This window comes from Sapajus apella, unplaced genomic scaffold (genome assembly GCF_009761245.1).
Source record: "Sapajus apella isolate SASKATOON/1434 unplaced genomic scaffold, GSC_monkey_1.0 scaffold12, whole genome shotgun sequence".
Taxonomy (NCBI): domain Eukaryota; kingdom Metazoa; phylum Chordata; class Mammalia; order Primates; family Cebidae; genus Sapajus; species Sapajus apella.
Window position 1 is genome coordinate 13,337,075 of NW_022436952.1, and position 27,218 is coordinate 13,364,292.

The 27,218-nt window shown below is 39.2% G+C and overlaps 2 long non-coding RNA genes across 2 annotated transcripts in view; both read right to left on the reverse strand.

The window, feature by feature from the left end:
• Nucleotides 1-15,898, reverse strand: part of LOC116552643 — a 20,404-nt gene extending 4,506 nt beyond the window's left edge. Inside the window, exons 1-2 of the long non-coding RNA XR_004269477.1 lie at nucleotides 15,887-15,898; nucleotides 9,722-9,727 (exon numbers count right to left, since the gene is read on the reverse strand). This is a non-coding gene — a long non-coding RNA (uncharacterized LOC116552643). The remainder of the gene's footprint in view (nucleotides 1-9,721; nucleotides 9,728-15,886) is intronic.
• Nucleotides 15,899-21,579: 5,681 nt separating this feature from the next.
• On the reverse strand, nucleotides 21,580-26,347 carry LOC116552644. Its single transcript, XR_004269478.1, has 3 exons — nucleotides 25,989-26,347; nucleotides 25,291-25,459; nucleotides 21,580-21,873 (listed from the first exon to the last, which is right to left on the reverse strand). It is a non-coding gene; the product is annotated as an uncharacterized LOC116552644 (long non-coding RNA).
• Between the last annotated feature and the right edge of the window lie 871 nt (nucleotides 26,348-27,218).

Below are 27,218 nucleotides of genomic sequence, written 5' to 3' on the forward strand. Positions count from 1 at the left end.
TCCCTCCCTCCCTCCCTCCCTCCCTCCCTCCCTCCCTCCCTCCTTCCTTCCTTCCTTCCTTCCTTCCTTCCTTCCTTCCTTCCTTCCTTCCTTCCTTCCTTCCTTCCTTCCTTCCTTCCTTCCTTCCTTTTTGAGTCTCACTGTTGTCATCCAGGCTGGAGTGCAATGGTATGATCTTAGCTTACTGCAAACTTCGCCTCCCGGGTTCAAGCAATTCTCCTGCCTCAGCCTTCTGAGTAGCTGGGATTACAGGTGCCCACTACCACGCCCAGCTAATTTTTGTATTTTTAGTAGAGATGGGGGTCTCACCATGTTGGCCAGGCTGGTCTCGAACTCCTGACCTCAGATAATCTGACTGTCTTGGCCTCCCAAAGTGTTAGGATTACAGGTGTGAGCCACTGCACCCAGCCTCAAGGAAATCTTAAGCCTATAACTTAATTGTTTTTACTCTTTCTGCTAAGATAGTTGGAAGAAAATGCAACTTGCATACAAAGAAAAGTAGTTAAATAGCTTTGGATGAAGAACCAGGAAATCTGGGTAGAATTCAAGCTCTGCCACAAACTGCCTGTGTGATGTTGGGTAAGTCACTTAACCTCTTTGGGTTTTAGTGACCTCGCTTATATTTCAGGGGACTCCTTCAGATATTTCTTCTGGGTCTGTCTAGCACTATTTAAAACTGTATAAAGAAGAGCTCATACATGTTGACATTTATTCTGAAGAAGAAATGGAGGAAACAGAACTATCCTTCTGAGGTTTCCTCTTAATGCAGTATACAAGAGATACTAATACACACAATACAAAGCAGAATATGGTTTTTTAAAAAAAGCCTAGTTGGTTTTACAAATAAGCAGCTGAATTTTGCCCAGGAACTCATAATTAATTTACCATTAAAATATTTTATACAGTATATATCCAGGCTTGGAGCAGTGGCTCACGCCTGTAATCCCAACACTTTGGGAGGCTGAGATGGGCGGATCTTGAGTCTAGGAGTTCAAGATCAGCTTGGGTGACATGGGGAAATCCCTCCTATACAAAAAATACAAAATTATCCAGATGTGGTGATACGTGCTTGTAGCTTTGTCTACCTGGGAGGCTGAGGCAGGAGGATCCCTTGAGTCCAGAGGCTGAGGCCGCTGTGAACTGCAATGGCACCACTCTACTCCAGCCTGGGTGATGGACCCAGACCCTGTCTCAAAAGCAAACAAACAAACAAAAAATACAAACTTTTTTTTTTTTTTTTTGAGATGGAGTCTTGCTCTGTCACCCAGGCTGGAGCGCGGTGGTGCTATCTCAGCTCACCACAACCTCCCACTCCTGGGTTCAAGCGATTCTCTTTCTCAGCGTCCCAAGTAGCTGGGACTACAGGTGTGCACCATCATGTCCGGCTGATTTTTGTATTTTTAGTAGAGACAGGGTTTCACTATGTTGGCTAGGCTGATCTTGAACTCCTAACCTCGTGATCTGCCCGCCTCGGCCTCCCAATGTGCTCGGATTACAGACGTGAGCCACTGCGCCTGGCCAAAACAAACATATTTGATATAATATTGAAACCTAACTTTTCCTTCTCAATAAGTTAGCCTATGCAAGTACATCTCAGCTGCAACCGATGAATCTTCATTGCTTATTTAGGTAAGGACATCCTCAGCCAATCTTGCTGATCAACTGAGGCTGTTTTCATTGTCATTCATAGAAGACGCAAAGAGATCCCTTTGGGGATGATGTGTTTAATATTTCATCATCAAACTGAAAGCTGAACTCTCCTCCAAAGTCCAAGCGAGGAAAGAGAAACAAAAGAGAAAGTTTGATCTAAAAACAACAAAGCTTCATAAATCCTCACAAGGATCTCTAAATTCCATGGGGATTTGGCAAAAGGTCATTTGGAATGGATTGTAGGTAGCCAGTATAGGAACCCCAGTTTGGCTTTCCAGAGATTGACTGAGGTGGTCAAGGTCAGGGGGTAGGAGAGGTGAGGATTACAAATCAATCCAGCCCAGGATGGATTAGTAAGTCAGAACGATGCAGACTTCACTCTCCTCTCTGTCATCTGCACACTGTACCCTGTGGTCCTCCTTTGGCAATTGAAATATTAGTGGAGGCAGAAGGTTTCCCTTTTAGCAACTGAGATGGAAATCTAAGAGATTGTAGAGCTAGTTAACACAGACTACCCCAGACACAGTTACAAATGCAGGAAAACAAAAGGAATTGCTTCGATGTAGAACTTCTCATTTGGGAATTGTCTGGGGGGAAGGAGGAAGAAATAAGTCATTTTTTTTTTTGACCCCCTTCCCTTAGGCAAGTGAATGTTGTTGTTGTTTTTTTTTTTTTGACCCTCTTCCATTAGGCAAGTTCAACATGAGATCCAGGCAGCCAGGCACAGGGAATAAAGTAGAGATATCCTATTTGAGCCTATCTAATAATAACGATTTAATTTCCCTGCTCCTCCCCACAGTCATGACCAAAGTTGTTGATTTTGTGAACTTTCAGATTCCATTTCTATCTCCTTTCAACCCACTCTTCGGAAGCAGCAGTCGCTCCTATCATTGTCAACTTCTAGTGGTTCTCCGTGGTTATTAAAGGCCAAACATCTCAGGTATGCAAGCATCTCCACAACTCCAACACTGCCTGCCTTTCCCTTTCCTTCCCCTGATCCCTCCACATGCTCAAGCGTCCCTCAATAATGTGGCTGTTACTTGTAAGTTCATGCTCTTTCCCTCCTGTTGGCTTGGTGAACCCTCATGGATTCTTCAAAACTTGCTCCAATTGTCACTTTCTTTTGAAGTTTTTGTGTCTTCCCATGCCAGAGGCTTTAGATAAGCTCCTTTTTATTGTCTTAGCCTGGTCTGTACACCGGCTTCCAGTTTGTTTACATTTCTCTTTCCCTAATTACATTGTGACCATTTAGGTCCATTTAGGACCTCTCCGTGGCCCTGCCTCCTCGTAGTGGCCATCATAGGACTGATGAACAATAAATATTTGTGGAATCAATGAATCTCTTGGTAGTTACCCTTTGGCCTTCACAAAGTGAGCATGTTTTTATGTATTTGCTGATGCACTGAAAGAAATAACGTCAAAGGGAGAAAGTCTTAAATTGTGTTTTTCCTTTGAAATCCAACTCTTTTTAACTTTGTATGGGTTACTTTTATTGGGACTAAACATCAGTACACAGACAGTGTTTTACATAAACATGGAGCTGTAGTAGACATAATTAAGAAGTGGAATGTAACCATAATAAGTGAAGGGGACACAATAGTACAGAACAGGACCCAAGCAGGAGCTAAACAAACCAGATGATGGTAAGATTAAGTGAAAGATAACATTTGCAGGGACATTTGCCGTCATGCGGAAGAGGTGTTTCTCCTTTGTGAAGGAATACATGAATCATATATCACCCAAGTGTCAGTTGTGTGGGTGACCCCAAGTACCCTCACTTTCTGGTCTGAGCCAGAATTTTAAAACTGAAATAAGATGTTGCTATTGAAAGGTCTCACCTGTGTAATTTTATAGAGTTTACACATCTTTAGCTCTGTCCCATTATGCTTCCTAAATGTTGCTCTTCATTTCTGCTGTTAACTTTCTTTTTCTCTTTTGCTGAAGCTTTGCAGTAATGGAAGGATGATGGCATAGCATCATGTAGACAGTAACTTGAAACTAAATATTAGATACCTTTGCCCTGAAATTCGTCAGCCTTTCTTCACCACAGGGAATATCTTGCTGGTTTGGCGGAGGGCTGACCTTCCTTTTTGTATAGCTCATATCTTCTCCTTTTCTCCATTCTTTTCCTGTTGTCTTGCCTGGGTTGCTTAATGAGATTCAAAGTTCTTCTCACTTAATTGTGCAGTGTTTAACTTCTCTTTTAATTTTCCATGTCCTTCCAGTCTATGCCCTGGAAAGGGGCACGTAGGTGAGGTCTATCACAATGAATGTTATTTTGTCAGCAAACGGCATCTCCACAGACCTGGATGCTACTCTACAAATGTGCAGATGAGACCACAGTTTGCTTTTGTTCCACATAGCAGTTTTCTTCTTCAGGACATCCATGGAAACCAGCTGCTTTCTAGACTTAGAATTTTCTGAAGCCCAAACCACGAAAATCTAGAATATCTGACGTGAAAGCAACAATAGAACTCAAATAGAATATGTATATGTATTTGTTTTCTTTTTCTTTTGTGCATACATTTTCAGCAGTTTACCCTCATGATATGAAATCCAGATGTGTAAAGGCAACATAGTAAGCTATTCTTGTGGTGTAAATATTGGCCATAATTAAAAAAATGAGTCAGATGCTATCTGCAGGCTTTCTTCAGACACATTCTTCCTTATTCAATCATGCTGTATGTCACCCCAGTTTACTGACTGGCTTTTAGTGGAATTTAACTTGAATGTCTTAAAATATTATCATTATATACATTTAGCTTTGATTACAGTTATAAATTTGTTGAACAAGCTACATGAAATATATAGTTAGCAATGGTCAAAGTAAATATACCACTGAGATGCTTATAACTGGCTAACCTGTTTAAAAAAATCCTCATGAATAATAAAAAAACGAATATAGCTGTCATTAATTGGGTACTCCTCTGTGCTAGATACTCTTCCAAGCACTTACTATGTAATAACTATCCCACAGCAACCCTATGAGGTGGGTACATGTAGCATTTCCCTTATATAGTTGAGGAAATGGGGGTACAAAAGGTTTAATAGCATGCTCAGAAAAAGGAGGACTTAGCACGTGGTCGGCTGAGCTACCTTTGGCCTTTGGGTCTCCTGTTGAATTTTCTCTATCTCAAATCAGATGAAGAAGCTAAAATTAACAGAGGTGAAGATAGTTGCAAAGACTTGGGTTCACATCAGTGGACACCTGTTTTGGTGCTCTTTGCATTGTAGTACCTGGTCCTCTTTTTTTCTCTAAGGGGTGTGGAGTTTCAGTTTTTGCCAAAGAGGGTGTGTGTTTTGCAGCTGTCTGGGAGTAATTAACAAATGGCTGCCATAATACTCAAGTAGCTGTTTGATTTGTCTGTTGCTAGGAATGCTTTGCCATTGTTTCCAGAGAATAATTATTATGTATTAACCTGTGCCTGATTCAGGAATGTAGTTGTACATTACAATAAGATGTTGCACTGCTGTGACCCTCCATTTAACCTTATCAATTCCGTGCATCATTCTAATTATACAATAAAGCTTAAGCTTTATAGACTAGAGACTGGTGCAGAAAATAAGATAAAATTTCCTCAGTGTGAATCATGTTCTAGTTATCTGAAGTCTCTGGTGCCAAGCCACTTCTCTGCATGGTTATGCTACAAGTCAATGCAAAAAAAAAAAAAAAAGCGATTGAAAAGATATCCCCATTATAGTTTTCAATTCAGTTACCGAAAAAAGCCTATTTAGCAGGCATTTTTTTTTGTTGATAATAATAGAAATAAATTTTAATTAGTCTAAGCAGGAAGGGAGGATTTAAGATAATGAAAGAAGACATGAATATATTCTGGAAGCCAGCGGCAGAGATGGAGCTGTGACTCAAAAGGGACTAGAGATGGAGAGCCATGAGGAGCCCAGAAAACAGGCGTGCTTTATTTTTCTCTTCATTTCTCTCTTCAAATGTCTTTGCAAATCTGTCTCTATTACTCATATGCTCCTAAGACAATGGCTGAGCCCCAGTTCTCAAGTTAATGTAGTGTCTGTATAAATGAACCCTCGTTAAGATTTTACTTTCAGATATATCTGTAAATTCCTAAGAAGGGGCTCTGATTGGCTCAATTTGGTTCCTGTGCTCAGCCATTGTGCAGTTAGCTGAGTTCTAGGCAATGGTGTTATGTGACTAAAACATGGCTTCCAGGGTCCTATTGCTGTCACCCAGGGGTTCAGAATGGAGAGCTGTTCTTAGAGGAGAGGGAATTATGGGCTGGGCAGACAACACAGAGTTATCTGGTATTACCTTGTGTATTAGTCTATTTTCATACTGCCATGAAGAAATACCCGAAACTGCATAATTTATAAAGAAAAAGATTTTTAATGGACTCACAGTTCCACATGGCTGGGGAGGCCTCACAATCATGGCAGAAGGCAAAGGAGGAGTAATGGAACGTCTTACAGGGCAGCAGGCAAGAGAGAGCTTGTGCAGGTGAACTCTTTATAAAACCATCAGATCTCATGAGACTTATTCACTATCACGAGAACAGCACAGGAAAGCCCATCTCCATGATTCAATTACCTCCCTCCAGGTCCTTCCTACAACAAGTGGGGATTATGGGAGCTAGAATTCAAGATGAGATTTAGGTGGGGACAAAGCCAAACCATATGATCATGTAACTAGGTCTCAGTGTAGAAATCCAAGGACTATGTCAAATTTAAGGACATTATCTCTTTTATCTAACTAGGCATATTTGTAGACTAGATGGTTTGAGTATGTAATTAAGGCAACATTTTTAAATTAGCCGGAATTAACCAAAATGTATTTGGAATCTAGATTAAGCCAAAAAATATAATGAATCCCAAAGCTCAGTGGAAGCATTTTGGATTATTCTTGATACCACACTCTTAATTTTGGGGATAATTGGGATGCAGCCAAGCTTTTAGTCTTGTTGATGATGTTTAAGAGTTACATTAGATGACCACATTTCCTGCTGTAATTGTCAGTCAGATCCTTGGAAATTGTAGGGTTTTCACATGCATGCCTATAATTATAGAAATCAATCTAGAGGATGCACAAAAAGAGAAAGAAGAAATTCTTGTTATGTTCTTAATGTATATTTTGTATTCTCCTATGACCTGAAAGGAACTTGGTGGATCATCTGGTCTGGTCCTCTCATTTTGCAGATGGGAAATGAAGCAGAGAGAGGAGACGTGACTAGCCTTGTTGTCAAATGACACATGAGTGGCAGATCCAGGATGAAAATCGTAGATTCCAGTCTCTTATTATGCCTTACTATAAATACTAGGATTCTCAAAACATATGCTAGTACTGCTGGGTAGTTTATATTTTCACTAGTTTTGTTTGTTTGTTTTTTGTTGTTGTTTGAGACAGAGTCTTTCTCGGTCGCCCAGGCTGGAGTGCAGTTGCACCATCTTAGCTCACTGCAACCTCTGTCTCCTGGGTTTAAGTGATTTTTTGCCTCAGGCTCCCAAGTGGCTGGGACTACAGGTGTGCATTACCTGTAGTCCCAGGTAATGGGACTGGCTAATTTTTCTATTTTTTTTGTTGAGAGGCGGTTTTGCCATGTTGGCCAGGCTGGTCTCAAATTCCTGGCCTTGAGTGACCCATCTGCCTCAGCCTCCCAAAGTGCTGGGATTACAGGCATGAGCCACTGCGCCCAGCCTCTTTTCACTAGTTTTTAAGTTGCTTTTTTTCAACATCTGGACTTATTCAGTATAATATTTTTCAGGCCCTGAATATAAATTTTTGGGTAATTTTCTGGCTAACTCAACTCACCTGTAGCAATACTCAGCAGCCTACATGATTAAGTAATAAAAAAAATTTCCAACTATTATTTTTGCAGAGAAATAGGTTTAAATTTTGTTATTCATAGAAGGAAAAACAGCAAACAAATAGCGTTTTAGTTTGGAGTAAATTTGTTCTTCACTACAAATTGTTCAGATATCTGTAAGGACAAATTTCCATATTATAATTTTGTGTGTTGCAACTATAAAAATACGTAACCCGAAATGCCTTTTTATCCTTGTTTTCCCCACTTCGTGAAGAAAGATTCCAAGAAGAGGTGGGCTTCAGATTAGAGGTCAAACACTGGCTCATATATTTACACATGTGCAGTACTCTTTCAATCTCTCTTTTCATTGTTCATAATGAACAGAGGAAATATGACTAAGGAGATTTTACTGATCCAAAGATGCTAAATTCCAATATGCACTCTGAATTCCACATAATTTGGGAAATGAAGCATGATGATAAACAGGAAAATGAAATAAAAAATGGAAGTGTAATGTGCCAACCTTCCTTGGCCAAATGGTCTGGGGTTAGAATTCTGAATTCCTAGATTGTAATTTATCTGATCTTTAAATATATATTACATTAATTTACTTTTTCAATTTTACAGTATAAATTATTTGATTCTCGAATGAATATTTTTAATTTCAAGGACAAGTTTCTAAACAATAAAAAAGAACTTTTATTATAATTTTAAATAAGATTCTTGGTGATTATAATTTTAAAAAATTAATTAAAATTATTGTCAAAGAACAACAGAGTCATATGGTAAAAAAATAAAATAGAACTACAAGGGTCCTGCTCCCTAATGTTGAGTCATGTCCCCTAGAACCATAAACTTTCAACTCCTAGTGACTCTTCTGAATTTTACCCCCATATTTCTAAATGTGCTGAAAAAGTATTAATTTTTTTCAATCATAGATATTATTTTATTGATGACTTTCTGTACAGTTTCCTAACTCCCTGAGCTACAGCTGTGACAGTATTTGTATAGTCATAATACTATGAATGATGCATTTTTGCTTATCCAAAAATTGTAATATCAAGAAGATGAGGTTAGCAGAAGTATGTGTATGTGTATAAGTAAGGGGCTTTAGCATGCATGGATCTAAATTTTTATTTTAATTTTTAATACAGGGTCTTACTCTATCATTCAGGTTGGGGTGCAGTGGTGCAATCATAACTCACTGCAGCCTCGAACTCCTGGGTCAAGTGATCCTTCACCCTCAGTCTGCCATGTAGCTGGGACTACAGGCATGCACCACCATACTCAGCCAGTATACATGGACCTAAATCTTTTGTTCCATCATCAATGAATGAAATAATATATAAAATAAGAAAATAATGATCAAGTGTTTCAAACAAAGAAAAGGAATGGAACAACCGGGCAGATTCTGCTCCTTGATGAATATATTTATTTTTAATTAAAATGTATATTTTAAATCAAAGAAATACACAGTTCCATGTTTCTCTTCTGAACCTAGCATTAATCATTGCCTTAATTTTTGGTTAGCCCTTTTCTGCATATTTCTGTCACTAATTCATTCTATATTCTATTAGTTGAACAGTTTTTGTCAGCACAGTCAAACATTTCAGATAGTCTATCAGTTCTATTTTTGTTTTTCATGGAGTCACCCCTGTTGGGACTTTCTATTCTTTTGTGCCAATCTTGACAGGTCTCTAGGCTTGATGACCAGCTAACATCCTGCGACTTCTCTAACTTCATACGGGATTTTTTTCTCCCTCCTGTGTCAGATCCTCTATTTCCAGGATCCTCTGTCTTGGGCTACGTTCTCATTTTGTAGGGTATATTTTCCAGTCACTTGTTTAGATGGAGTGCTTGACTGTTAAATTTCTTGAGATAGTATTTCACATATCTGAAAACACTTTTATTCTACCCTTTTACATGATTAATAGCGTGTTTATACATGCATATGTGCTCGTGTAGAGAATTCTATGTGGAAACTGACTATTGCTGTGAATCTTGGAGACATTATTTCTATGTCTTTAAGCTTCAAGAGTTCCTGTAAAGAAGGCTAATATTGGCTGGGTGTGGTGGCTCATGCCTGTAATCCCAGCACTTTGGGAGGCCGAGGCAGGTGGATCATGAGGTCAAGAGATCGGGACCATCCTGGCCAACATAATGAAACTCTACTAAAATACAAAATTAGCTGGGTGTGGTGGTGAGCACCTGTAGTCCCAGCTACTTGGGAGGCTGAGGCAGGAGAATTGCTTGAAACCAGGAGGTGGAGGTTGCAGTGAGCCGAGATCGCGGCACTGCACTCCAGCCTTGCACCTGGCGAAAGAACAAGACTCTGTCTCAAAAAAAGAAGACTAATATTAATATTATTCACAAAATTTTATATATACTGTTTTTTTCTCTGGATTTGAATTTTCACAATGATGTGTGTTAATGTGGGTCTTTAAAAAATTAATTGTGCTGGATACTCAGTGCAATATTCTAATCTGTAAATTTCTCTCTCTTTTCTATTTCAATAGGTTTTTTGGGGAAGAGGTGATGTTTGGTTATATGAATAAGTTCTTTAGTGGTGATTTCTGAGATTTTGGTGCACCTATCATACAAGTAGTGTACATTGTATGGAATGTATATCCTTTTATCCCTTACCCACCTTGCCACCTTTTCCCCACAAGTTCCCAAAGCCCATTGCATCATCCTTATGTCTTTGCGCCCACATAGCTTAGCTCCCACTTCTGAATTGAGAACATACAATGTTTGGTTTTCAATTCCTGAGATTTTTCATTTAGAATAAATGGTCTGCAGTTTCATCCAGGTTATTGCAAATGTCATCATCTTGTTCCTTTTTGTGGCTGAGTAGCATTCCATGGTGTATATACCACATATATATATACGGTATACACACACACACACACACACACCCCACATTTTCTTTATCCACTCATTGATTGATGAGCATTTGTGCTGGTTCCTTATAACCTATAGATCCCATCTTTCAGTGCCAGGGCATTTTTTTCTTGAGTTATTTCTTAGAAAATCTAATAATCTCTATGGGTGGGCTAGAGCTTGTTGACTTCATTTTAGAGAGACTAGGAATGGACCTGTCTGATTTGTTGGGGAATTATCCAAAATCCTGAGCCTCTCAATTTCTCCATAGAGTTATTCTCCAATTTCCTGACTAGGTGTTACAAGCCTGGCTACCAATGTTGGGAAACCAGTGGAAGAAGAGAGCTGATTGGTTATTCTCCAAACAGCAAACTTCCTGTTTCTTTCTTTCTTTTTTTTTTTTTTTTTTTTTGCTAGACTGAAGAAGGGATAGGTAACTAGTTTGCTGAATGGTGGAGGAAGGTGGAGAGTATAACTCCTTCCTATATAACCCTGAAATCCCATCCTTCGTCTTGATGTTTTGAGAAAGCTGATGACACAATATTCTGAGCCTCTGAGGTTTTATGAAATGAGTTACTTGAATCTTCTTGGCTTTCTCTTCTGTAACCTTGATTTCTATCAGATCTATTAAGCCTATTACTACTTAATAATTCTTTTCAAGTTCCAATATTTAGCTGACATCTTTTATATACTATAGTCATCCCTACCATTCTTTTTATTCCTGTGTATTTATATAATTTTAATTTATATCTATTTAGTTCCTTTATTTTCTTCCTCTTTAGAAGATGAATGGAAAGAGAGATAAATAGGTATGTTCTTCCACCATACTTATTCTTTAGGGGAGTCAGGACTTGATTCTCACATGCTGACTACTTGACTTAGTTATTTTATATTTGATTTCAATGTTTTGTTTTGGCAGGTGAATATCTAATGTTTCCTCCACATTGTAATATCAAATAGCTATTGATAGAAATATTGTACCTGGCTGCTTAACTTGCTTTTCTAATTAGGATTCCTTCTAATTTATCTTATTTCTTGCAAGTCATGGTCAAAAAAGATGCAAAATTAGTAGAAATAAATAATACATTGAAAGTATAATTTCAGCGCTTTGGGAGGCTGAGGAAGGCGGATCATGAGGTCAGGAGTTTGAGACTAGCCTGGCCAACATGGCGAGACCCTGTCTCTAGTACAAATACAAAAAAGTAGCCAAGTGTGATGGCAGGTGCCTGTAATCTCAGCTACTCAGGAGGCTGAGGCAAGAGAATCGCTTGAACCCAGGACACAGAGTTTGCGGTAAGCCAAGACTGCACCACTACACTTCAGTCTGGGCAACAGAGCAAAACTACATCTTAAAAATGAAATAAACAATTAAAATAAAAGATGTGAAGTAAACCTGCACATATGAGAATGCATATAATATCACCAAATATGAAATATTGCACTGAGGTTCAACACGCTGATTATAGAAGTTAGGATGAAGACTCCTATCCTGGTTAACTGTTCTCATGAAAACAAGTTGAAAGTTTAAAGTGTATATTTGACACACATTTTGCCTATGTTATTAAGAAAACAAATGTATTTATAGGTTGCAATGTATAAAATTTAAGTTTTAAAACATCAGACCACACCTAGAATTTTGTGCTCATTCTGAGTATAGTACTCTATTTTTAAAAGGGAGATTTTCAGCTGAAGTATATTAAAACAAAAGTGTTTAGAATGGTAAGAATTTCTGGAAGCAGGTCCTATAAGGAATGGTTAATTTTATCATAGACAATTAACCTAGAGAAGAGATAATATGATCTGAAATATTTGAAGGGCTACCAAGTGGGAGAGGGAGCAGATTAATGTAGCCTCATTCTAAAGGTCAAAAATAAGATGAATTTAATGATTCATATCTAACAGGAGAGCCCCTTGTCAGTGCAGAGCTAGAACACCATTTCTTAGGAAGACAGACTCTTGAATAGATTCCTCTTTGAAGTGAGATTTTGAACTAGACACTTGAATCATCTGTCAACATCCTTTTAATGAATAACTTGTTGGAAAAGTGCCTTTGAAAACACTTTTGGCTTCCTGTGACTCGGCTCAATTTAGAAAACACGTGGTTACTTTGTCTTCAATGAATTCCTTACAGTCACCTTGAATTCATGAATGATGTGATTGACTTTCGGTCTACAGCTTTCTATAGAGTCCCTCTGTGAAGACCTTCCCTACTACATTTTCTATTCTCAGCCCTTTTATCCTGTCCACTTTTCCTTTGCGTTATTCTATTTTATTTAATTATTATTCTTAATTTATTTTTTTAAATTTAAATATAATTTTATATATTTAAAAATATAGTTTGTAGTTATTTGTAATTATTATATATACATAATAATTTTACATATTTATGGTGCTACATGTGATATTTTGATACAGGCATACAATATGTAATAATCAAGTCAGGGTAATAGGAATATCCGTCACCACAAGCATTTATCATTTGTCTTATAAACATTCTGATTCTACTCTTTTTGTTATTTCAAAATATACAATACATTATTGTTAACTATAATCACCCTATTCTGCTACCAAACACTAGATTGTTTTAAAATCTTTATTAAGCTATAATTGATGTACACTAAACCAAGAATATAAAGTGTATAATTTGACAAATTTAGACATATATACACACATAAAATTGCCTTTTGTTTTTCTAATTTGAGGATCTCTTTTGAGATGTTTAAACTAATTACATTTAGTAATTGATGATTGATGATTATTGTGCTTCAGTTTAAATATGCTATCTTGCTGTTTGTTTTGTATTTGTATTATCAATTTTTTATTCCTATTTTGTGCCTTCTTTTGAGTTATTACAACAGTATAATTCTATTCACCCTTGCCTTAACTTTGTGTTATTTTTGCCATATATTTTACTTCTACCTAAGTGATACATCTCATACTACATTCTTCTTATTTTGACTTAAACCAATCTTCTGTTGATTAATCTTACACACACACACACACGTATATATTTATATATGTATATATTGGGAGACAGAATTTTGATCTTATTGCCCAGGCTAGAGTGCAATGACAGGATCTCGGCTCACTGCAACCTCCGCCTCCCATGTTCAAGAGATTCTCCTGCCTCAGCCTCCTGAGTAGCTGGTATTACAGGCATGTACCGCCATGCCTGGCTAATTTTGTATTTTAGAGACAAGGTTTTACCATGTTGGTCAGGCTAGTCTCAAACTCCTGACCTCATGTGATCCACCCACCTCAGCCTCTCAAAGTGCTGGAATTACAGGTATGAGCCACTGCACCCAGCCTCTTTTGTAAGTCTGAAAAAGTCTTTATTATACATTTTTGTGAATGGTACTTTATCAGGTTTAGAATTTTAAGTTGTGAGGATTTTTTTTTTCTTTCGGCATTTTAAAGATGTTCCATTGTATTCTGGCTTGCATTGTTATTGAGCAGGAGTCAGCCGTTATTATTTATATTACTTTATATATAACACGTCTTTTTCTGCCTGGCTGTTTTCAAGATTTCTATCCCTGGTTTTAAGCCTCATGTTTATGATGTTCTATGGTTTACGTTTCTTTATATTTCTTGTGCTTTAGATTAATTGAGCTTCTTAAATCTGTGAGTTTATAGCATTCATTATATTTGGGAAAAATGCACTTATTTTCTTCAAATATTTTTTCCTATTTATTCCTCTATCTCTTCTCCTTTAGGGATTCCAATTACATTGTATTAAGCCTCTTGAAGTTGTTCCACAACTTGTTAATGCTCTGTTCTCTGTTTATTTTTTGTCTGCTGTGCCTGTGTGTGTGTGTGTGTGTGTGTGTGTGTGTGTGTGTGTATGTGTATATGTGTGTGTACTTTATTTTGGATAGTTGCTATTGTTGTATCTTCAAGTTTACCAGTATTTTCTTTTGCAATGTGTAATCTGTTACTAATTCCATACTGTACATTTTTAATCTCATAAACTGTTGTTTTTGTGTCTAGAAGATTAATTTGGATCTTTTGGAAAATATTTTTTATATACCTGTAAATAATGGTTAACCTTAATACCTACCATTTGAACATATGGAATATCATAATAATGATTATCCTAATGTCTTCATATACTAATTGTATTATATTTGTCTTTTCTGGGTCTGTTTCTATTGATTAATTTTTCTCCTCAGCATAGGCTATCTTTTCTTGCTTCTTTGCATGCCTGGTAATTTTTGATTGGATACCAGATATTGTGTAATTATTGGGCGGTGATTATCTTTATATTCTATATCTTGTATTTTTATATTCTAATAAATATTTTTACCTAGCTTTGGAACACATTTACATTATTAGCAAGTAGTTTGATCTTTTTGAGGTTTGCTTTTAAGCATTTTAAGGTAGAACTAGAGTGCCCTTTGATCTTGAGCTAAATTTTCCTTTTACTGAGGCAATACCTTTCTGAATCTTCCACCTAATGGACTATGAATTACAAGGTGTTCTACTCTGCCTGGTAAGAACACAAACTATTCTTGGCTTTGTAAGCCCCAGGAATGGTTACTTGTGCTCTTTTGGGGATGTTCCTTCTCCAGTCTCATGCATTTTTTTCACATGTATACACTGGTCAATACTCAGCTGAAAATTTGAGGTGGACTTTTTGAATATTTCTGGAGCTCAATCTTTTTCTCTGTGCATACACTTTCTCTCCAGGGATCTATCTTGCAAATCCTAGCCCTTTTTCCTTCTCAGACACCCAATTATCTCTCCTCAATTCAGGGTGATGGCTGGGCTCTGCGTGGGTTCCACATACCTGTGGTAAGCTGGGGCAACAGTGATTACCTTGTTTGTTCCTGAGTTTCAAGTATCTCTGTCCTATAGTGCCTGATGTCTACTGCTTGAAAACCACTTTTATGTGTTTATTTTTTTCCAGTTGTTTAATGAAAGAGTAAATCCAATCACCTGCTACTCCATCTTGGCTGTGCATAAAACTGTTGTTTTATTTTTGTGATAAAACTTAAGTTCCAGTCCAGGCAAGGTGGCTCGGGCTTACATCTGTAATCTCAGCACTTTGGGAGACTGAGACAGGCAGATAACTTTGAGGCCAGGAGTTCAAGACCAGACTGGCCAACATGGCAAAACCCATCTCTACAAAAAATACAAAAATTAGCCAGGCATGGTGGTGTGTGCTTGTAAGCCCAACAACTCGGGAGGCTGAGGCAGAAGAATTGCTTGAACCTGGGAGGCAGAGGCTGCAGTGGGCTGAGATCGTGCCACTGCATTTCAGCCCAGAAAACAGAGTGAGACTGTCTCAAAAACAAAACAGGACAAAATAAACAAAACAAAAGTTAAGTTCTTTGGCTCTGCACCACTGACTTCTGCTTTGGAATGCTTATATAGGCTGCTCTAGGTGGCAGCATTAGGCATCATGTCATTATTCATAACTTTACAAAAGCTATGATGTGGACCCTTATTTTAGCATGTGGAAAGTAATCCTACTCCTACCTCAACAGATGTTTGATGAGTGCTAGACCCCTGATACTTGGTATGAAGCAGTGAAGAAGATAGATAAAACCATTTCCTTTAAGGAGAAAATATTAAATAAATAATACAATAGCTTCCTATCACTTTTTTTTTACATTATTTATTATTCTTTGCCACCCGATATACCATATGTCCATTGGTTTGTTTTTTGGTTTTACTCCAGTGAAATCGTAAGCTCCATGAGAATAAGAACTTTATTTTCTTTCATTTCAAGTGGTTGTTTAATGTGGATTTTTGACTTCTTCCTCAGATTTATGGATACTGAATTTCTGAGGGTAAGACTTGAAAATTAAACATTTTAGCAATATTCACAGATAATTTGTGCAGACCCTGCAGTTGGTAAACTACTGGTTTAGGGTATGGTAAACATGGAAAGGAAGTTTAGTCATATGTTGCATAATGACATTTTGGCCAACTATCCACAGCATATATGGTGGTCTCATAAGATTATGATACTGTATTTTTACTGAATCTTTTCTATGTTTAGATATGGTTAGATACACAAATACCATTGCGTTACATTTGCCTACAGTATTCAGTACAGTAACATGCTGTACAGGTTTGTAGCTTAGGAACAATAGACTATACAATATAATCTAGGTGTGTAGGAGGCTATGCCTTCTAGGTTTGTGTAAGTTCACTCAATGCTGTTTGCACAACAGTGAAATCACTTAATCACACATTTCTCAGGCTGTATCCCTGTCGTTAAGTGACACATGACTGTAGTTATTTAAATGAAACTGAATTATGTGTGTGTGTGTGTGTGTATGTGTGTGTGTATGAGTGAGTGTGAGTGTATACACGTGTGTACGTGGGTTTGGGTGCAGATTTAGAGCTGAAGGGTATTTCCAGGAGAGGGAGTGGCGTAAACTCTAGGTAGTAAGGGACTATTTTAGGAAGTATTGTTAGCTGGGGATGGATAGGATTAGGTCTACATTTTTGAAAAGATCACTTGGACTGTAGTGAGGTAGTTTTATGTATCTAAAAATTTCTGCCTTGTAGCTGAGATGTACCATATGCAGAGAAGAGATCATGTGCTTGGGATCAAACAGAGCACACACAGATGCTCACTAGCCGTGCGACTGAAAAAAGCACGTAACTTCTCTGAACCTTACTTTCCACACACATAAAGTGGGGAGAGCAATACTTTTCTTATTGGATTTTCTAAGGGATTGACTGTCTTACATCAGTAAAATACCTTGTATATAACAGACCTGGGAATAATGTTAGTTTCTGATGGTACTCATTCTGTAGGTGCTGTTGCCCTTTGGAAGAAAACCAGAAAAATACAGCCAACACTGGCGTCTCAGATCAATGTCGGCAAGTTGTGAAACCAGCCACAGGTTGGAGAAGTCCTGCACAATGGGTGTGTGTGTGGGCGGTGAGACTGTGAGTGGGATGGGTCTTCTAGGCAGAGTCAGAAAAAGGGGAAGAAAGTGGTATGACTAGTTCTCGCTGAAAAAAAAAAAGACATGAGGCCAGATGTGGTGGCTCATGCCTGTAATTCCAGCACTTTTGGAGGCTAAGGTAGGAGGATCACTTAGGCCCGGAATTTGAGACCAGTGTAGGACACATAGCAAGATCCCTTCTCTACAAATAATTTAAAAAATTAACTGGGAGTGGTGACGTGCACCTATAGTCCCAGCTACTTGGGAGGCTGAGGTGGGAGGATTGCCTCAGCCTGGGAGGTCAAGGCTTCAGTAAGCCATGATCACACCACTGCTCTCCAGCCTGGGCACCAGAGACAGAGCACCACCCTGTCTCCAAAAAAAAAAAAAAAAAAAAGACATAAATAATTTACACACAGACAATGTTTATCATCAGAGACAGACTGGCAGCCAACTATTCAATAAGATCTTTCTCAAAGACCGTACAGATCACTTTAGTTCCAGCAATAAAGTTTTCCAAGTATTTCATTAAATTTCCCTCTTCCTTGCTGTTACATTGCTCTTGATTGAGGATAAAAACTTTAAGAACATCCTGTGCTTTCTCTTCTCTTTTCTTCTTTTCCCCTTCCTGTCCTTCTTTCTTTCTTTTCCTCCTAACTTCTGTCTTAATCAATTAGCCTCTAAGAGTTGGACCTGTTTTACATTCTCTTCTTACTGGAACTGAATGCTGGTTTGAGCAAAGATCTATATTCTCAAGTCAGCATCATGTTTTACCCTCTCACGCAACCCTCTGCTGTGTCTAATCATCTTTCATTAAGTTTCATGTCATCTGAGTGCAACTCTTTCCCCTTTCAAGCTGCCCTTAATGTTCCTTGTATCCTGCTTTCAACTGGATAGAATTTATGGGGAGATATCCAGGGTAAACCATGCTTTGTTGAAACATTATTTCATTCAATAAATATAAATAAACAACTGAGACACACAGTCACACTCACATAATCTTGAGTACCTATTGTGTGCCTGGCAATGTTAATACCAGAAACATATTGGTGAATAAAACAACCAGAATCCATGTATTTGTGGGAGAGATAGACAACACATACACATAAGTATATGTATATAATAATAATTAGTGATAAGTTCCAGAAATAAGCAGGGCACATTAACAGAGAATAACAAGGGGAGAGGGAAGAAGTTGATTTGGCATGACGCTGGAGGCATCTCTGAAGATAGGAAATTGCAGAAGGAGGTGGGTCAACTATGCAGAAAGCAGGAATCAATGCACTTAAGACGGAAGGAAAAGTATGAGTGAAGGTGCTGAGGCAGGCGAGAGCTTTGTGTGAGGAACTGAAAGGAGACCAGCATGGCTTGGGCATCAGGTGTAAAGGGCAAGAGTGGCCCAAGATGAAGCTGTATTAGATTATGCTGGTCTTTGTAGACTCTGGGTAAGAATTATGAGTTCTATTTTAAATGCATTAGGTAGACATTGAAAAGTCTTGTGAAAGGCATGTGATTATCTGATTGTTATTTTAGAAAGATTTCCTCCAGCTTCTCTGTGGAAAATGAATCGGAGAAGCAAAGGAAAATACAGGAAGCCTGGTGCAGAGGCTATCACAATGGTCCAGGAGAGAGATGGTAGTGGCATGAACCAAGATGGTAGAAATAGCCATAAGCAAATGGGCATGTATCATGCTTACTTTGGGAGCAAAAATAAAGGCATAGATTGAGGGTTGAGAGAGAGTGATGAAGGATGACTTATAATTTCCAGCCATGTATTGAGTGGAGGAAAGGCTGAAAGAGGGGTGGTTTGGTGGTGAAATCAAGAGCTTCATTTCGAAAATGTACTTTGGGATTCTGGGCAATATGCAAGAATACATATCAAGTAGGTAGTTAATTTATAAATCTGGAGTTTAGAGAAGAACTCAAGGTCATAATTACAAATTATAGCTCTATCAGTTATATAGATGGTGTGTCAGTGGGAGATAATCAAATAAGATTTTTTAAATGAGGTACCCAAATATAGTGGATCAAACAAGGCACAAGTTTCTTTCTCATTCATGTCATGGTTCAGAGATAGGTGGGTGGTCTAGTTAGAAAGCTCCACTCCACAAGGTCATTCAGGGATTCATGGCACTTTCATTTTATTTGTCATCCTTTGAATATTATTTTTCTCTGTATGGTGGAAATTGGTTTGCTAGGACCAAGATCATGTCCTATCATTCAGAAAAAGGGAAAAGATAGCACCGTCTTCTTAAGGAAAAGACCCCGGAGTAACACGTTACTTAGCTGCAAGAGAGGCTGTAACATAGAGTCTATAAACTGGATGGCTGTAGGCCACCTGATGAGATGTCAATTCCATTACTAAAAAGAAGCGGAGAATAGATACCAGAAGACAAGACATACTGTCTGCCACAGACAGTAAAAAAGGCAAAGTACTGAATGTACAGGGTTTCTTAATGTACCAGCAGCACTTTGGACCAGATAATTCTTAGTTGTGGGAGGCCGTGCTGTGCATTTTAGGATTGTATGCTCACCATCAATGTTTAGTAGTATCTCTAGCCTCTGACCTTGAGATGCCAGTGACATACTCTCAGTTGTTAGAGTAAAAAATATCTCTAGCTATTGGCAAATGTCCTCCAGGGAGCAAAATCACACCCTGTTAAGAACTACTGGGTTACATCAGGAGAATGAGTATAGAAAAAGAAGCAGTGGTGCCGCTGGGGTTTGAGAAGTGTCAACATTTAAAGATTGAGAACAAGAGTAGTAAAGGAGACAGGCCGGAAGTAGGCAACGGTGTATAATGAAACCAAGAACGACGAGTGTCATAAAAGGGGGTTCCAATACCGTAGGAGTGATGCACTGTATTGAGTGCTGCTATGAAATCAACTGAAATGAGGGCAGAAATAGGATTTGGTAACATGGAGATTACAGGTAACCTAGACAAGAGTAAGTGCTGTGTAGTGGTGGAAGTGAAACTCAGATTGTAGTGAGGAACGAGAAAGTGGAGAATGAATAAGTGGACACAACATTTGTAGACAACCCTTAAACAAATAAAATGTACAGAGAAATGGAGCAGCATCTGGAGGGTTATTAGAGTTCAAAAGAGGTGTGCTTTTATTTTTAATGAGAGATTAAAGAGTGCCGTAATCCAAAAATGTGAAGGGGTTGGAACTGCATTTAACAAGTAAACTGTATATATCAAATATTAATATTACTCTATCAATTAGAAATTAAGTGGGCAATTGTGCTTTTAGACCCTGCTATAGATTGAATATTTTTGTCCCCCTCTAAATTCGTATGTTGAAAGCTTAACCCTCAAGATTTTTTTTTTCTTCAAAATTCCTTCCATTTAAATTGTGAGGATAAAATCAGGCGGCCACTGAAGATAGAACACAGTCCCTGGGAGTAATCACAATGCTGTTCTCATTTATAAAGTGGATATGATAAAGCGTTATTTATTTAATTAGCACACGTCATCAACAATTGTCCATTCCTTGATTGTCTCTTTTTTTACCAGTCTCCTGTTGAAGTGGTCTCATTGTCTGGGGTAATACCTGAGGTTTGTTGTCTCACAGCCACGGAGATCAAGGATGCAGACACACAATGAATGAGGTTAAGAGTGGAAATTTAATCAGCAAAAGAAAGAAAATAGTTCTCTGCTACAGATAGGGGTCCTGGAAAACGAGGTTGCTGGTCCATGGCAACCTATTTTTTTTCTGAGAATTTGAGTGTAGAAATCTAGATGGGCAAATATTTTTCCTTAGCTCTTTGCAGAAATCACTCCACTGTTTTCTGGCATCTATTATAACTAATGGAGAGACTTTTCTGTGTAATGGTCATTCTTTTGTGAGTAATCTCTTTCCTCTAGGTGATATGGATGCTTTCTCTTTGCTTTTCATATTTTGTTACTTCCCTGTAGTATATGTAGGAGAATTTTATTGTTCTTTTCAGTGCTAGAAATGCTCTTTTAATGTAAGAATTGAAGTCACTCTTAAGTTCTGAAAAAGTTATTATTTGATTTCTATTTCAATATTACTTTTCCCTCACTTTCTGTGTTCTCCTACAATTTTTTTTTAGACCCACGTGTGACTGCATTTCTCTCCCCTTCAGTTCTTTTATTTCTTTTTTGTTTTTGTTTTTGTTTTTGAGACATGGTCTTGCACTGTCACCTAGTGTAGTGGCACAATCACAACTCACTGCAGCCTTGATATTCCAGGCTCAAGAGATCCTCCCGCCTCAGCCTCCTTAGTAGCTGGGACTACAGGCATGTGCCACCATGCCTGGCTAATTTTTAAAATTTTGTCATAGAGATGAGATCTTGCTATGTTGCACAGGCTGGTCTCAATCTCCTGAGCTCAAGCAACCCTCCCGCCTTGGCCTTCCAAAGTAATAGGATGATAGGTGTGAATTTGTCTAAGGTCTTATGAAGATACTGGTGAAGCTGAAACTCAAACAGATTTATCTAATATTAAAGCTCTTATTCATGCAACCATATGGTCACCCAGTAAACACTAGTGTTGATGCCAAATAAACTCTGCTTCAGAGTCACAGTTTTCATCCATGGTCTTATTTTTTTTCTCCTCTGATTTATACTTGTCTGACATATGTTGTCATTTCTCTGCAAACTTTCAGAGGACTGGGAGGGAAGAGTTGGCTCTAATTTCATCCTAGTGGAGAAAGAAAAAAGAAACGGGAAGTGAGTTTAATTACTCTCTCTGCTAAAAAGCTGTCCCTTCTCCCCAAACTTAACAATATTAGGATTAGGTCTTCACATGCTGCCATAAGAGAATGAACTCGTCCATCATTAGACCTATCCTGGAAGAGGGACTGAGGGGATTATTTCCTGAGGCTCTGGATGGTATATCACTTGAGGCACCTTATAAGAAGGGATACTGTGATCAGCTTTGACACAGGATTGCTGTTTTAGGGTGATCATACATCCTGATTTGCCAAAAGTGGTCTTTATTGATGTCTATTAACCTGGCATAGTCATTAATGGCTCCATCTTTACTCCCAAGTTGTAAGAGTTTAGAAGATAAATGATATAGTCCCTCTACTGAAGATCAGAGTAAGGAGAGGTTACAGCAGCTCCCAGCACCATTGCCTTGGGTGCGGTTTCTGCCTCACAGGGAATTGCAGCCAAGAGTCTGAAGGATTCTGCTTCTCACAGTCTGGATGAATAAATAATACCATAGGGAAGTGAGCCCTACCCATTACTGAATGACAGCTGGTGTCCTTGGCTGCTCCAGAGGTAGTAACATCAAATAGTCTTCTTGGCATTTGAGGGGATGAACTCAGGGTAGGAGGAGAGGAGAGGCTGTACTCATCCATGAAGTCAGCAGTTTGGGGAATAGGAGGATATGGGCTAAGAACTTCAGTCTCAGGGGATCTCATTGAATGAGGGCCATGTAGAAGGAGACGCATTGGGCCTTGTGAATAGAAGTTTTCTTAGTGAGGCATTTATAAAGCCCCCGCTTAATCTCTGAAAGAATGTACCTATATGGGAACAGTTATTCATAGTTATTGAAATTTCTTTGGCCAAAAATTGAAAAGTATATAAATAACTGCCTATCTTGGGTCACTTCTTAATTTGGCATGCTTTATTATTGATGATTTGGATGCACTACGAAGTAATGCAGTGTATTCAGAAGATATTTATGGAGTACCTACAAGATGTTGGGCCACTGGGCTCAAGGCTGAGATTGTAAGAAATGGAAACCGAGTAAGATGATGTTGTTCTTGCTCGTAAAGCTCATTCTCAGCATCCACTATGATACACCGTTTAAGCAAATACTTTTAAATGCCCCAAACAATACTGTATGTTGTTTATGGAAACATTTATATATAATGAAAGTACAAAAACATGCATGATACTTTTGGATACTGATAACTTGGATACATGATAACTTTTGGATACTGGTTAATCCTAAAGGAGGTGGGAGGGAAGGAAAGGGATGGCTCTAGGCTTTAGCTGCATGAAAAGCATTTTATTTTTTTGTTTGGTGGGGGGGAATGCTGGGGGTGGGAAAGAAAGAGAGACCTGAAGCAAAAATAGCAACATTTTAGCATCCATTATATCTTATTTAAATCTGTTAAATCTTAAAATATACCAGGGTACTTTTCTAAATGCCTGAAATATTTTATAATTAAAAATTAAAGTAAAAATGGGTGGGTGTGGTCGCTCAGGCCTGTAATCCTAGTACTTTGGGAGGCTGAGAGGGGTGGATCACCTGAAGTCAGTAGTTCGAGACCAGTGTGGCCAACATGGTGAAACCCTGTCTTGACTAAAAATACAAAATCAGTCAGGTGTGGTGGTGCGCGCCTGCAATCCCAGGTACTCAGGAGGCTGAGTCAGGAGAATCGCTTGAACCTGGGAGGCAGAGGTTGCCGTGAACTGGGATCGCACCACTGCACTCCAGCTTGGGCAACAGAGTGAGATTCCATCAAAAAAAAAAAAAGCAAAACTCTATCTCAAAAATAAAAGAATTAAAGTAAAATTGTACCCAATAAATGTATACAACTATAATTTTTCAAATCACAGTTTAAAAAAATTCAATATTTACAACAGCCTTGTAAGGAAGATAGATCTGTTAAAATGGGTGGCCCTTTTGTCATTACAAAGGCTTATCCACAAACAAGCTGGTGAAGAAGAGAAACGGAAAGAGGAAACGGGGGCAGAGAAGTGGGTGAGGCTGGGGCTTCTGGGGTCATGGAGTCTATGAATAATCTGCAAGTGTGGTTTGACCATTTCACACAAAGGGATATCTGTATGCAATTGGAAGCTGTGTGAGGTTCTCCAATGTGAACCTCTTCATCTATTCACATACATGGGCCTGGGGGGAGAGTTGTTTTTAAACTGAGGGAGGTGTCGGGTTCTTATCCTTGGTGATTCTGGCATAGAAAGAAGTAGCATAGCAGGCACAGAACCAGCAACCTTCATGGTTGGTTAGCTCAGTGGAAGCAGGAGTTCAGAGCCAGAGTAGACTAAAGGGATCTACCTCTTCAGGAATTCACAGACAACCTGAGGAGGACTTCAAATCTTCACAGGGCCGGGCATAAGCATGAGTAGAATTGAAGTGATCGTCCTTAAAGCTGAAGAGCAGGGACATCTCAGTGGACCCAAAGCTGAAGAGCAGGGACATCTCAGTGGACCCTGGCTGATGCCGAACTCAGTGAACCCTTCAATGACAGTCATGAGTGAAACTCTAGGAAAAGATAGGGAAGATATTTTCATTAAAAAAAATTTGTGAATACATAGTAGGTCTATATATTTATGGTGTACATGAGATGTTTTGTTACAGGCATGTAATGTGAAAAAAGCACATCATGGAGAATGGGGTACCTATCAACTCAAGCATTTATCCTTTGAGTTATAAACAATCCAATTACACTCATTATTTTAAAAGGTACAGTTGTTATTGTCAGCCATAGTCACCCGTCACCCAATTGTGCTATCAAATAGTAGGCCTTATTCATTCTTTCTGTTTTTTTTTTTTTTTTTTTTTTTTTTTTTTTTTTTTTTTTTTTTTTTTAACAAGGTGGGAATGATAGAAGAAAGGCAGGGGCAGATAAAAGGTGAGAGACAGAAAGAAGAAAGTAAGAATAAAAGCAAGTACACATGATAGGAACTTGGAGAGAGGCACTTGGGGCTCCCCAAGTGTACATTTATTGGGTACAATTTTACTTTAATTTTTTTTTTTTGAGATAGAGTTTTGCTTTTTTTTTATGGAATCTCACTCTGTTGCCCAAGCTGGAGTGCAGTGGTGCGATCCCAGTTCACGGCAACCTCTGCCTCCCAGGTTCAAGCGATTCTCCTGACTCAGCCACCTGAGTACCTGGGATTGCAGGCGCGCACCACCACACCTGACTGATTTTGTATTTTTAGTCAAGACAGGGTTTCACCATGCTGGCCACACTGGGTCTCACCGAGGGACGCTTGAGCAAGAAGCAGCCATCCAGCTGGTCCTTCCTGCTGAGAAGGTCCCCAGGTCCTCATGGAGCATGTGTGACAGTAGAGGACTTGACTGTTCTTACCCTTTCGTGTCCTGAAGGAGATGGTGTTGGAGCATGGTGGCTGGACTTACCTACGTGATTTGCTTTGTCCTGCCTTTCAGACTACGGGCTACCAAGTGTCTTTTACAAGAAGTCCCACCTGCAAACATACTGGGTACTTTCTCCAAGTTTCTGGTTTATGACCACAAAATGGGCTGAGGTTCTCAGTCTCGATAACACCATAGGCAAGAAAGTAATAACCTAGAAACACAAGGAAGGGGAGTCTTATTTTACCATCTGCTGCAGTCACTGACCAAACTTTAATCTTTTTATTTTCTAGTTCTGGTGCTAGCTCGGGGCTGGTAGCAGCTTAGTTCGCAGGTGGGGAAGAAATTGGGTCACTAGCAGATGGAATAAAAGGTGAGATGATGAGGGAGGGGTAGGCAAGCGGGAGGAGGCAAGAGCTTGGAGTACTTCAAGGGAAGAGAAGTAAAGCAGGTTTCTTGGAAATGAAACTGCTTCCCCACAAGAACAGCCTGATGTGATAAGAGCAAAGTAATGAGAAACAGACAGCTCACATTTCCCTGGAAGTGCAGAGCCAAACAGCAACTGGATATTGGCTGTTCCCAGATCATTGTACTAGCCTAAGTCCCTTCCCAGGCCCTGAGTGGGAAATGGGGTGGGAGAACCTGTCTTCAAAGGCTCCCCACTGCCTCCATGGCAAAAAAGCTCAAAGCCTTAAAAACAGCAAGCTCTCCTCCCTCCACCTCTCAACCAATATTGCTCATACCAGCATTACAAACAGGGGGTGAATAGTCCTCCCTCAGTCCACTGGGTCCTTCTTTTAAATCCCCCCTCCTGTATCCCCCACAGCTGCTTCACTAAATCATCCAGCTCAGAAAGAGCTGTCCGCACGCTTGCCACTTACTCTCTTGCTGTGTGGAGGGCTTGCCTAATTTTAAGAGGCAGAAGGTAAGTGGAGTCTCCAATTTCACACAGCTCGCTGGGAGAGGGCTTCCTTTGATAGCCCTTGTTCAAAGGAGTCAGTGGTGGGATTTGAAGTTGGATCAAACGGATTACCCCTCCCACCCCCTTTTAACCCAATCTTTTGGCCCAGCTCCCTTCTAGGCAGGATCCCCGGAGCTTTCTGCTGCTTGTAACAAAACACAGGCTGACTTATTGCACCATCAAATGACCGCAGTTTCTGAAACCTGGAAGAAGCAGACTGCTTCTTTGCCAGCTAGAAAGGGGAAGAAGGGGCAGGTCTGCAAGAAGGAAATGAGATCTGGACTCATTTCAAGAGATGAGAGATCCATGGACCTGAAAAAATAGGCCCAATGTTCTCACCCAGAGTCCTCATCAGCACCTAAAAGCAACACTAAAGGCAATTCCAAAGCCGAGCTAGCTATTCAAAGGCAAAGAGGGACATCTGTCACTTCAACGAGAGCCCTGCTGAGGAATTTAAAAGAATAAGAAGGGACTGGGGGTGGTGGCACACACGTGTGGTCCCAGCTACTTGGGAGGCTGAGGTCAGAGGATCACCAGAACCTGGGAGATGGAGGCTGCAGTGATCATGATTGTGCCACTGCACGTAAGCCTGGGAGACAGACAGACCCTGTCTCAAGAAAAACAGAAAAGGGTCAGTCATGTAACTTTCTCATGTTTGCTAGAGGCTGGTTCCTCCACAGGTTTCCGCACTTGATCCAAATGGCCTCTAGATTTCCTTGTCCTGAATCAAACTCGGTGGAACATGAGCTCTCTTTTTCTTTTTTCATGGAGCCCGCACAGCCTATTGCTTGAGTTCAGATTGCACGTGAGTGCCGAGAGCTCTAAGTAATGAGCTGAGTGCTGCAGGGGCTGTGGAAAGAATTGAAGACTTGACTTGCAGGCTAACAGGAGGAGAATGACACGTGGACTGGTTTACAAATGGCTTAGTTTAGACTTACAAAAGTGTTCACATGACTGCAAATTAAAAGGAAAAGCATGGGGTACAAAGAAATGTATGTATCTGACACTTAAG